Raw genomic sequence first — 7,507 nt, 5'->3', positions numbered from 1 at the left:
AGCTTCCCAAATGCACCTCAGCTAATCCTGGTGTGTTGATGGGCAAAGTGAATTGCCAGGAGAGCTGGGCAACTGCAAGGTCAGGGAGCTGGAGAGATGGGAGCTGGGAAGTCCAGTGTAGCACCCCTGAAAGTAAGGACACAGACAATCTGCTAGGAGCAGCAGAAATAACCTGGCTGTGATGTAAATTGAAAGAGGTTGGGACAGGGTAGGGAATGGGAATGGAGAATAGAATCTCTTTTCAACTGTGCTCAGTGACATGCAGAGAATGGAAGTGGGAAGGGAAATTATAAAGCACTTGAGAAGCGTCCTGGGAAGGATCTGCAGTCCGTGCTTCTCTTAAGCTCCTTAGGCACATGAAATCATGTTGGCTTTGCAGCTGACGTAGATGCCTCAGTTGCAAGGTGAGCCTCAAAGAGGTTAAGGAGGAAGAGGACCTCTGAGAGCCTCCAGGTGCAGAAGAGGAAAGATGATTTCAGTGGTTGTGCCTGAGTGACTGTGAGCAGGAGCAGGCGAAGGCCCCTGAGGAAGCACAGGTCCCTATCATGTGCCCAGGGCACTGTTCTCCCTAACAGGTTTATCATGTATGAAATCTGCCTGGGCAGGTTGTCCAGGAGGCTGTGCTGCACTCTGAGGGCTGGGAGTCAGCGAGTGACTTGGCTGCAACTTGCTGGTGGTGTTTACTCCCAAGATACACGTGGTCCTGGCAGAAGCGCCGGGCTGGGTAATAGTAAATCCAGGTCCTCCTCTGGGCACCGTCAGGGCCTCTCAGACAAATTTAACTTCTCTTGTCCTCAGGTTCTGCATATGTATAATGGCAAATCTGAACTGGCAGCATTTTCACATCCTTGTGAACTCTAAAATTACCTAAGGAGACTTGCTGAGTATCATGACAGAAATCACAGACCAGTCAATCCTCCCTGGAGCACAACATTCATCTGCATGTTGGCAAATTTGCAAGCCTGTTACCAAGGATCTTGAAAAATATAGTGGAAAATAGCATTATCAACATACCTATAACATATAACCTAGCCTTAAATAGCAACTTCTCCCTTAAGAATTTACTTGAAAGGGGACTACATCTGTGGCTAGAAAGTATTTTGAGATTAGAAAACTTGCTCTTCCTCTTCTTGTATTTTCATCTTCAGGCAAGTGGCAGGACCGTACCCAGAAATACCTTGCAGATTCTTCTGCTTTGATTTCCTAAACAAAGCTGTAGGGAGAGGACACACAGCCTTTACCAGGAGGTACAGGAAGAACGGGGGTTGTTGGATAGAAACAGAGAGACAAGGGAGAAACAGGAGAATAAAGTAGGTCTGTAAGTCCCAGGAGGGACTGTGGCTTGATCTCAGAAAGTTAGACTTGTGGTCTTGGAGCAACAGACCTGATGGAACTGAAGGGGCTAGGGCAAGAGCGCCCTCTTGTGTGGACTGGAGAACAGGGCAGGAAACACCTCCCAGTCCTGCCCCTGAGATCTTGGCAATATGTGAGAACCAGCAATTGTGATACAAACTGAGGTAGTTCTATGGATTCCAGACCAGTGAGATGAAGATCCAAACAAATATTAAGTCAGTATCTAGGATCAGTTTTTGGTTTTTTTGCACATCTGAGCATGTTCATGTTAGAGATGAATACTCACCACCTATTGGTCTAACATGTTGGCAATGAAACTACGTGGACTCACCTCTGAGCAAGATGAGGAGGAATCTCAGATCACAAAACACTCAGGGATGAAAGTGGCATTAGATTTTGCCTTGATTTGTGGCTGTTTGAGTTCAAATCCTGGCAGGGTTTCCCTGTCTCCAAATTGGAGTGATTAGGAGGAGCAAATGAGATGGAGGACACAGCTCAGATTCCCAGGTCTCTCGCAATACCTTGCACCTGATAGATTACTAGTTAGTTGTTACTTATTGACTACTAAAGCTGGTCCAACCATGAAAATGGGTCTGGAAAGTTAATGGTTTGGCAACTCTGGACAAGTCGTGTTGTCAGTAGCGTTGGGATTATGAAACTTGTAGAAGTGTCAGGAGCATGAATGTGAATTTACTTATTTTGAATTTATAGTTGTGATTTAAGTGCATGGGCCTGAAGACAGACATGTTCAATCTGAACACTGGTTTACCATTGGCCCCCCACAGGTACTTGGGACAGTGTCTGGCTGAGAGTAAATGCTATGTGTGTATTTGCTGCTATTACTGGTCTTATTAATTTGTGTACAGTAAAGGAAAAAATGACCACCACCATGATGAGAGAAAGCCAAGCATGGGACATCTGAGAGAAGTTTAACACAGGTCAGGAATATTTTCATTTTGGCATCACAACATCCAATGGTTAGATCTAGTGATACCATGACTTTGGAAATATACCAGAAAGTTCTATGGGATACTTGCAAGGGAAACAAAAGAAATTAAATGAAATATAATTTATATGAAAAGGAGAATTTACCCACATTCCTTCAGAATAAACAGGCTCCTTTCCTTCTGCATACAAACTCATTCATCAGTCTCTTATAAAATGAACAGAAAGTCTTCTCTTGACCCAGCTACTTACCCTCCGTTCTGAGAAATAATCTATCCTTTCTTTCATGGCCAGATTCCTCAGATATGAAGCCCAAAACCTTTTCCCAGTGTCTCCACTTCCTACTAACTAGCCTCTATTTAACCCCTGAGCTCTGGCTTCCTACAGGGGTGCTCTCTTGAAATTTGTTTCTGTCTTTTCTTTGGGGAACTCCTTTCTTTCTTTCTTTCTTTCTTTCTTTCTTTCTTTCTTTCTTTCTTTCTTTCTTTCTTTCTTTCTTTCTTTCTTTCTTTCTTTCTTTCTTTCTTTCTTTCTTCCTTTCTTTCTTAACATCAGACAGCTTTGGCCAGCTATTCTCAGAATATCTTCTCTTGGCTTCCATGATTTCCCTTTTATCGTTCCACCATTCTATTTCTCACGAGTTATTTTCCCATCTCCTGCTCCCTCTAGCCTGGGCATTTTTCATCTCCAAGGGTTTCTCAGCTGTAGGCTTCTTCCCTCAGTCACCACATATGCTCTCCAAGTTGGGCCATGCCCACTCCTTCCCCAAGATCTCTCTCAGCCGTGACCTCTCCTGGTCTCAAAGGACATCCCTTTGGATGTCTTGTTGTACAGTCAAACTCACTGTGTCTCAAAGTGATAAGACATTTTGCATTCTGAAAATCCTACAGGAAATAAAAAACTTTTTTGCATGGAACTCAGAGACAGATAAGTGGACTTCTCCCAGACCAGGGATCTGATCCCTGTGGGATTCTGCCTCTACCTGCTGTGTCCTTTAACCTTTTTAGAATTAATTAATTGATCACCAAATCCTACTCCCCTGCCCTGCCCCTTTCATATGTCTCTAGATTTGTCCTTCCTTTTGTATTTTTGTCACCCCAGGGTGATACATGTTTATTGGAAACCATCTCTTGGGACTGAAGCTAGCTTATGGTGCAACACCCAGGATAAACCCTTAGCTGCCTTCAAGGAGCCCACAGTCACCAGCAGGGAGACAGCATGTCACTGCAGCACAAGAGGGTGTGATAATTACTGTTGGAGGATGTGCCTGGGGTACTCTGGAGCACAGAGGATGCACAAGCCCTCTACACACAGGGGATGTAGACCAGGAGTTCCAAGGATCCGGTGTTAGGTAGGAAGAGCAGTGTGCAGTCCTGGCAGAGACTTCTAAGCAGCATGGTCTGGTCAAAGGGGAAGAGTGAATCCAGGCTGGGGTGTTGCTTGGTGCTGGGGTAGCTCAGAAGGCCAATGTGTGTGTTCAAGGTGGGAGTTGAGGCTGGACAGGATATGCTAAGGCCAGATCAAAAACAGTCTAGAATTCCTTCTGAGGGTGGTAGGGGGTTTGAGTACTGCTACTGCATTAAACTCACACTCCTCAAGGGCTCTGGGATTGGGCTCCACCTAATTTATCCAGTCTTAGATCTTCAATAACACATCTCACATCTTCTGCTCCAAGTAAGTAGGAGCTTTGATCTTCCCTTTATATGGCTGGAGTTCAATCAAGGCTCATTTACCAAATGCCTCCTATGTGTCAGACACTACCTTAGGCTCAGGGGTTCCCCAGATGTGGTGCAGCCCTGCCTTATAACAGGTACTTGCAGAGACTGATTGTGCTAAAAGCAGTGGTTTTTTTCTTCTTTCAGATACTCTCTGGGTAACTTAAAACAGAATAAATCTTGGCATGGGCTTCATTTTGTATCTGTCTCCTTTATTACCTTCGACTTTATGATCTGCTCAGGTCTGCACATTGGCAAGATAATCATTTAAGGAGTATTCATCTTAAAAAATAAACAGTAATATAAGGTTTATTGACCCTAAATTTACCTAACTTATCTCATTCTCCTTCAAGACTGGGGCAAGATTTGCAGCATCCTGTTTCAGACCTCTGGTGTAATGCCTACGAGTCTTCAGGAGTTGCCTTACATCTTCCAGCTCACCCCAGAATGAGGCTGTCCTCTCCCCAAGCAGAGGCAATCAGCTCATGGAAACTGAATTCCTCCTTCCAAGATCACAGGACTATAGACATTCTGAGCGGCAAGTGGCAATTGCCCTATCACGCGATAATGACTTCTCTGGAGCCACTTCACAGACTAAGAACCGACAGAATCATCAACCAGACCACAATTTGACCAAGACTGCTTATTTCTGCATACCTCTCACCCACTGCCCCAGTTCATCTGTTTAAACCTAAAGCTCCTGTCAATACACCAAAGTCAGGGCTGAGATGCTGAATCTCACTTTGCCTTCTGAATATGGTCATATTGGTTAGAGATCTCCCCCAGTTTTTCATTATTACCTTTCCTGTTTATTTTGGGGGGCAAGTGCCTGGACCTGTTTGTTGGGACCCTCAAAGTCAGACCTCTAGCCTAGGACTCAGGTAACAGCCTGAGTGGGGCAAAGACCCCTCAACTCTGATGGGCAGTACAGGGTGATAAGAAATTCAACAGGATGATAAGAATGCAAGGAGCAATGAAGGACGAGGGAGACACTGTCCAGCTCTGCATGAAATCCGGAGTAGGGGCCAGCCAGGGAAGTCTTCACTACGGAAGTTAGTATTTGACGTGCTTTAAAACTCTAGAGGCTCCCGCAGCACAGCATCCTGAACACAGGAGAGCAAGCATAAACGAAAAAAAAGGGGGGCAGGAAAATGGTGTCGTCAGAATCCTACAGGAAGGTCAGTACAGCAGGATGGATACCTGAAAAGAGTGACCAGAGATGGAGTTGGAAAGGGAGCCATGGAGAGTTTCGAATGTATCTTGTGGACAGCAAGTGCCTTTGCTTGTCCTGAGTTTCCTGTTACTCTGGGGTTTCCACGCTTCTCTGTGGTCCAGTCTTTGGCTGCGGTTTCTACACTGAGCTCAAGACCAACTAACTCCTAGAAGTCTTCTCTGCCTTGACTAGCCTACACGGGCTTTATCTTTGAACTCGAAGATGATACCACGTAATTTTGTATTTAATTGCTCTCAAATTGTTTTGCAGGTGCTGGTTTTACCTTCCCACCTACACCTGGAGGATTCAGAACAATAGGAACCATAATTCAAACTTGTGTTTGCCCACAAAGCTGAGCACATTATAGATTGTGGTTTATACATTATGGGACTATAAAACCAGAACTTCAAATCACCAAAAGTTCAGAGACCTGACTGAAGAGTCAGAGATTCAGGCAGATTCAGAGATCTGCTTTCTGCATTCTTTTCCGCAATTAAGTATGAAACAAACACATCTGGAATCAGTTACTGGACGTTCCAGGGTATCTTGCTATCCAAGTACATGAGCAAACAGAACTATTCTGATTTAACACTGAGCTCAGTCACATTTTCAGATGTGTGGAAATCAATGAAGAAGGCTCTGTGCTGCACATGCCTTCCCCGGGAGGTGTCTTCCCTCCTCAAATAAAACTGAAGTCCTGACAGGATTGGTTTTGCGTTCAGAAAATGGAATCAAAGCTTGCTTTGCTCAAAGAATAAATGTCCAAAGGGGTGATCCTGTGCCATTGTTTAGGATGGAAGTAAGTGCCTATCAGGATGATAATTAAGCCTGTGGGCATGGTCACCACATTGTTTAAAATATGAACTGGTTTTGTACCGCTTGGTAATTAGCATTGGCTGGGCCCTTCCTCTGGGACCCCCTGGATCCTCTCCACAATGTGGCAAGTGAAAGATTAGCATCTAGCCCCACAGAACTGGAGCCCTGGCTCTGCTCCAGGGCTTTCCTTCTGACTGGCTGTGCATGGTGCTCTGGGAAATTCCTGGCCATTGTTTTCTTTCCCAGAGAACAAGGTGAAGTGAGTCAAAGAGTTCAGGAGATCTTGGATGAGCTGTTCAGATCCTGAATAAATGCAGAGAAAAGTGATCAAACTAAATGCATGCTGCAAGAGCCCAACTGTGCCTGCCCAGCAGGTAATCAACACCCTCTTCCAGGCACTGAGCAGGACAGTGTTACAGACTACAGATGCACTCTATGTCCAAACAAGGCATTGCACTGATTGAGTCATTGCTCAGCAACAGTATCTGAAGGTCACTGGCATTAAGCTGTTCATAGTTAACTATATTGGGCGGACATGTCCCAAATACTCAGTAACCACATAGCTAATCCACACCTGGGAGAAAGCCACCGTCATGGATTTCCACTCAACGTGGCCTCAAGCAGTCTTCTTTGGAAGTACTTCACCCACAGGACAGTCAATCAACCAAACCACAATGTGGTCTCAAACCCACCTCAGAAAATGTCTTCTCAATTGTGGTTTTACAGACGCAGAGCCACTGGGCCATTATCTTCACAGGCTGACATTTTTCTTTCTTGCAATGTAAAGGCCAACAATTTTTACTGTGGAGTCTTTGCCAGGCTGCTCCACCTGGCACTTTGGGGCTGGGTGTTTAAGGCCTTTTGTTGAACATCTCAGTGACTTTCTGGGATTTCCGTGGCCCTGTTAGCAGTGGCTGTGTGTCTTTCCTTTCCAAGAGGACAGGGAGAAAGCTGCCTCCGGACAAGTCGTTGGGCCCCTTCCACAGGGTGGGGACTAAGGTGAAAATGCGAAAGCTTGCCAAGGAAGAATGGCTCTGTTCCAAGGCAAGCATGGGAATTACCTGCTTGTACTGCCGAGGTTTCTTCGTGTCCTGCCTCTTGGGCACAGGGTATCCACGTGTCACTTTTCCCTCTCCACTTTGGGTCAAGGGACCCCCACTTCCCTCAGTATCGCGGTGCAGAGAGTGCCATTCAGGGATGGGATGTTCCGCGGAGGGAACAGAGTTGGGAACAGCCCAGGCCAGCTCCAGGAGGAGGCCGCAGGAGGGGCAGAGGCGCCCGACCCCCAAAAGCATCCGTGTCCCAACCCCGCGCGACTCGGCCTCCCGGGTCTCCTGCAGCTGCCGACGCTCACCTCCCTGGACAATCCCTGCGCGAGTCGACCTTGGCTCGCTCCTCCCCGCGGCAAAGACAGGCCACCTCTCAGGGCTCCCGAAGGCCTGGCAGGCCCCGGGAGGTCCCGCCC

At 46.3% G+C, this 7,507-nt stretch overlaps 1 protein-coding gene across 6 annotated transcripts in view; it reads left to right on the top strand.

Annotated features, from left to right (window-relative positions):
- Positions 1-7,507, top strand: part of LOC306641562 (uncharacterized protein) — a 109,473-nt gene that overhangs the window by 76,539 nt on the left and 25,427 nt on the right. The gene's annotated exons all lie outside the window — the stretch shown is intronic.

This window comes from Sciurus vulgaris (genome assembly GCF_902686455.1).
Source record: "Sciurus vulgaris genome assembly, chromosome: 12".
Lineage (NCBI taxonomy): Eukaryota > Metazoa > Chordata > Mammalia > Rodentia > Sciuridae > Sciurus > Sciurus vulgaris.
This window is presented reverse-complemented; position numbering and strand designations above follow the sequence as displayed.